Genomic DNA, 6,009 nt, shown 5'->3' with positions numbered 1-6,009 from the left:
GATTCGTTTAACCTCAGCTTAATTGTAACCTCTAACAGCCACAGCTTAACCTATTAAATGCATTTAAATCGGCGAGGGGGGGGACTGCTTTTTGTCTAATGTGGTCTGCCCCCAAGGGTCCCCACTAAATGAGTAATACAACACACACACGCGCGCGCACACACATACACACACACACACACACACACGTTTGTTTCTGCAGATTTACTTTAAACTCAACCAAAATACATGTGATTTCCCCTACAGAGACCCCTTAATTTTGTCCCCTTGAGTCTCTATGGGTCAGTGTGCAATTCCCACCAGTATAAGACAAAAAAAAAAAAAAAAAACAAGCACACAAACACACACATATACACACACACATACATACAAATGAGGGATGATCGCCGCTTAAAGCTTTTTTACCGATTGGTCAATGCTTAAGTAAGCCATTTATATCATTTCTTTCACATACATTAAGTGCAATACATTAACTGCAATATTTATACAAAGATTAGTTTACCTGTATCCCTCCCAGCGGACATCCTGGGAATACGCTGCCAATTACTTGATCCTCTTTAAAGACCCATGGATTATACTTTCATGGCAAAGCTGCACGCTCAGATGTTCCTATATGTACACACAGTAACCGTCACTTAGCGTTACCTGACGTAATGGAGGGAACACTGGAAACCTTTTATGTAACCTGTATTTAATGCATATACAATATGTGTCTGTGCCCATCAAGTGCTGGCCCGTCTCATATCGCATCTGCAGAGTGATCACTGTTGACATTTGTTCTCAGCTATGAATAAATCTTCTTGAGTGCCACCTATGGCCCACTCTAATAGTCAGCTATACTTCTTTCAACGTATCTGGAATCATGGTTCTTAATTTCACCAGGGTTAGAGATTTTCTTTTTTTTTTTTTTTTCTTTCAGACGTGACTTTTGTCATCTTCAGACTTAACTCCTCTTCATATAAGTCTCGTTTGTCAGTATCTCCCAGGTTAGTCTTTACAAATACTTCATAAAGTAGCTTCTCCCTTTTAAATTTTATCTACATTTATCACGTCATTTGCTTTGTGACTCAAAGGATTGATTATGTGAGTGTTGGAGGTGCTTTTATCAATATAAAAGTGTCCTTTTCTTAATAGGAAAGTGTCTAGTGATTAGGGAAAACCCCATTGAGACAAAGCCAGCTGACACGACCCAAAAAAAAAAAGAAAGAAACTAAGATGCACACCCAGACAAGTCAGCCAAGAGGCCTGTGCATTTATTTATCCGTCTCGTCTTTCTGCTTCATTACGAGAGACAAATTTTCTCTGCTGCCGTGGAAAAGAGAGGTTTGACGCAGATGGATCCTTGTCTGATAATGAATCACGAAGCTGAAAGAAGTAATTTCAAAAACATTTTCTTTGGCATCTTTATCACTGGAGCGGGAGAAAAGCTCCGGATGACGAGAGCACCGGGGAGTAAGATTAGTCACTGTGTAATGGTTATCATGAACTCACCTGTTCACCAGAGGACAACATCACCTTAGAATAAAAAAAAAGACTGTAGAGCTCCCAGACTAAAAACAACACACATGCTCCAGAAAGTGCACTTTAAAAATCAGAGTTTGTTTATGTGCAACCTGATTGGAATAGTAGGCTTTAGAAGGAGGTTGTTATGTGAGTGTGATGTTTTGAAGATAAAAAGAGGCAACACTCTATTTAAAAGTTTAAAGTGTGTTTCTTCTTTTACTGAGACTTTTCACTTTAAACCTATATATATTTTATATATTCTATATATTTTCAAATCATATATATATATATATATATATATATATATATATATATATATATATATATATATATATATATATATATATATATATATATATATATATATATATACATATATATATGTATATGATTTGAAAATCTTGTTTACATAATCATACAGTTTACATCCTGGTTGGCAGACACTGGCGTATTTTTAGCCAAAGCTTTTCATCTTATCCTTTTTCTCCACAATGAGATGAGCAAGTAAAAAAATGCATTTACCATATAAGCATCTCTTTCTGGGTCATAGATAAAAAGTGATGGCGGGCAATTAGAGAAGACATGATTTTTTTGGATTACTGCTCTGTCGATGTAAAACGTTGAATATAACCATAAAAAGGATCTCTGGAGAAAATAGAGCAAAAAAGGGGCTGCTTCAGTCGACTTTCCACATTTAGGAGAAGTAGTGCGGCTTAATTAATTTGATTTATCTTATTAACTTTTACGTTTCGGCACCCTCTTCCTCTCTCTCTGTTGGCCGTTAACTGAAGCTGACGTCTGACTTATCAGGTGTGCCATTAAGGAGATCAATCTTGAGAAAAAAAAAAAAAGAAAGAAAGAAAGAAAAAAGATTAATCACGGCAGCAGATGCAAGGAAACGTGTGAGGTTGCATGCAGAAAGAGACGGAAGTCTTCCAAGTGTTTGCCCGCCTTTCCACTGGCTGAATGATCACAAACAATCTCAAGGTTTACCCTTGTTAAATGTTGCATGGTGCAGTGTTGCAGCATGTCCTATTTCCAGATAAGTAGTGAGTATTATTATTATCACAGCCGTGGCATCCTTCACAACCCAAGGGGCTCCCATTTTGTCACAGGTACACAGCACATTCCATTACCTCCCTCAATGCTGGCACAAACACACTCTCCGCGTTTCCCCATAGAGAACGCTGGCGGTGCGTTCGCTTGCCTTGCGTGTAACCTAGCCGGCCCACTATCGCTCGTCTCATCCGTTACACTCTGCTCCCATTCAATCAGAGCCCCACGCCTCAGAGGAGCCGCAGATAAAATTCTCATTATCTTAGCTCACAGAATTAAAGGGACCAGGATCGAGGGGTTGCACACACACACACATACAAACACACACACACATACGCATGCATGTATGCTTTCTCTGAAGAACTCACAAACAGCAGTATAGTGGAACGTTCACATACACACACACGTGCACGCTCGCAATGAGTCTCGTATCGTAATTTGTGCACAGAGGGAGGAACAATTTGTTTCCGTCTCACTGTTCTCTTAAGAAAAGTGTGCCTCAGACAGATTTGTAACAAAGCAGTGTTACTTTCAGGCTGTTTGTGCTTTTCAGTGTGTGTGACCATTATCCAAATTTGTGCTCACTGCAGTTTTCACTGTCACACTGTACTCCGCTGTGAGCAAGTAATTTCTAGCTCCCCTTCGCACATCCATAAAACTGTGGTTGTCAGAGTCAGTGTGCGTCACTGAGCGTGAGTAAAATCCAGCCAGTGTTTTTTTTTTTTTGTTTTTTTTTTTCCATTTCGCTTTCCACGTGTCAGAATATCTCCGTCAGAGTCGGTGATTAGAGATATTTTGTGCGAGCAGATATTCCACATCGTGTCAGTGTTCATAACTCCAAATATCTTTATCCGGTTTGTGCGCGCGCGCGTGAGCGCCACACGTGCGCGAGTGTATCGGCCACGGAGCGCCGGAGTCAATGTCGACAGGGGAAATTTCTACAGCACATGGAAACCCCATTGTTTATTCATGCTTTCTAAATTGAAGTGTGCATCCCTGTATTCTCCGGGCTGTGCTCTCCTGAGTATCACAGACAGTGAAAGGAGGGAGTGAAAGAAAAGGCAAAGCAGGGAAGAGATGGAGAGCCCTCTCGAATCAGATTTCCTTTCTTAAAGGCCTCCTCCACTGACTGGTATTCCGCGCAGAAGAAGATAATGAGAGCCATTTGTCCATATTAAAGGTGATTCAGTGAAGTTCTCCTCACTCCAAATAAGAATCCATTCGCGGCTCTCATTCAGTGCTGCGGCTTTTAAGTTACCCATAAGCCCCTCCACAGCTCCAGGTGTTGCATTGACACTTACCTCAATAGCAATCTGAGTTAGAGCGTGCATTGGAGTGCTTTCTCCGGTGACCCCTCCTGCCAGAGTGTTTACGTGATATTGATTGTTTCCATTTACAGTCCCTTCGATGCCTTGCTTTCTATTGTCTCGCTCTCTCGCGTCATCCTTCAATTGTCAATATACATGCGGCTGCAGGCTCTTGATTTCACGCAGGGCTTTTTTCCACTCGAATGTTCAATCAATTGGCGATAGCTGTACTCATCAGCGGTTCGGCAATAGAGCTTTCAGAAGGTGTTGGGTGATGAAAATGTTCATCGGAATACAATAATTTGATTGGAGTTATAAACATGGTTTGGTGTGACAGGGAGGCAAACGCGGTTCATCCACTGTGCGGAATGCAAATCAGGCTCCTATGATGAATGCTTTTGTTACCGCAGCTGACGTGTGAATTGAATAAATCAGCGTCGTTGTAATTTAAAAGCATTGCTTTCACCTGGGAATGCCAGCGGCTCTAAAATATTTGTGCCACACTGTGTACTGAAGGCACATCAAGGACGAATGGCTTTCTTTGGCAAAGCCTACGCGCACCCTCCCGTTCCTCAATTCATTAAAAGCAGAAGTAGGTCACCTACAAAATGGCTGTCGCTTGGACACCCTCTCTGTCCCCCTTCCCGTTAGCATATGTTTCTCTCCGGCTTCGGCCAAAACAGGCTCCTGAATAATACACTCCGACAAAGCAGCCCTAAAGACAGACAGACAGGGGATTTATAGCCCACATTCAAAGTTCTTTTCAATATGCAATCCTCAGCCAATTTTCTTTTGCGCAGCCTTTAATTACCTGTCTTAATAGGATCCCCGCAAGAGTGGCAGGATGTCTTCACTAATGTCTACTTGAGAACGGACAGAAAATCACGCAGCCATGTAATTCCCTTTTTCAGAAGCGAGAGGCGGGGAGCGGCGCCGAGTGGGAGCGGTTCAGCACGGCGTCCTCGTTTATGGCCTCAAAATTTACATTGTCTAATTTTCTGAGTGTAGCTTTTAATTAGGCGAGTTGTTTTATTTTTGTTGTTGTTTTGCAGCGTGAGAGCTTCCAGATTTGTGGATTCGCTGGGAATTGTCTTTTCACGTTAACATGGACTCGCTTCTGTTGCACGTCTGCTGTCGAAGATGTCTTCTGGCTTTTTCCCTCAAGCTATAACCTAAATTCAGGCAGCCCGAGCATAAACGTGGCCCACATACCCGCATGTTCACGCTAGCCTTTGTTTATTTATGTTAATATACTGAAATTCACCTGTTTGACCCAGTTCTGATGGGCTTTAACTTTTCGTATTTCTCTTCTCCCTCTCACTGTTCAGTCATGCGACCGTCTGGATTATGTTTCCCATCCTTTAACATGAAATGTATTTATCCGAGATGCACGAGCTCTTTCTTGGCAGATAAATCTGTTAAGCTGCACTTGTTGAGGTAATACGTTTCTATTGGCAGAGCCGCAGTTCAGTATCGGAACCCATGTCGCCCTCATCCACACGTCTCGGTTCCGCCGCGACTCCTCGCTTGGTGCGATCAGACCTTGATGGGACCTGACCTGTGTTTCGCTGCTCGACTGCCCACCTAGAGAAACTTCTTCACCTCCTGATTCACACAACATCGGCTATCGTCAGCTGCGTACCTGCGGCAGTCTGCGGCGTGCCAAGTCTTTATAATCTGCCGCCGAATTAATGTTTTTTTTTTTTTTTTTTCTGCATCAGATAAAATGCAAATCAGGTCATTGTCTGTTTAACTAAATAAAAACAGATCTGCATGGAAATATTTACAGTGGTGTAGCTCGGATTCATCACGGGTCGTTTCTCCTCAGGTCTTACTTTTTCGGAGGAGCGTCTCATCTGCCCGTGCATAATCATCCTGCCCTCTCTGCATATGCTCTACATTAACGCAGAGATTTAACATAGCCAGCCGGCCTGCAGACAGGTGCCATGTTCCTACTGCCGCATGAATATGTATCAGACGCTGTTGCAGCACTCAAACAATTTGCATAAAAGATGATGGCTGCATAACGTAAGCATGATTTGCAATGCATAGAGCGCATATGAAGGTTGCGTGCTCCATCTCCTCTCATTTATTTGCATCCAGTTGCCCGAACCTTCCTGTCTTTTCCATGTTGCTCATCCAT

Source organism: Salarias fasciatus, chromosome 17 (assembly GCF_902148845.1).
Source record: "Salarias fasciatus chromosome 17, fSalaFa1.1, whole genome shotgun sequence".
In the NCBI taxonomy this organism is placed as follows: domain Eukaryota; kingdom Metazoa; phylum Chordata; class Actinopteri; order Blenniiformes; family Blenniidae; genus Salarias; species Salarias fasciatus.
The sequence above is the reverse complement of the archived record's forward strand: the minus strand, read 5'-3'. Positions refer to the sequence as shown.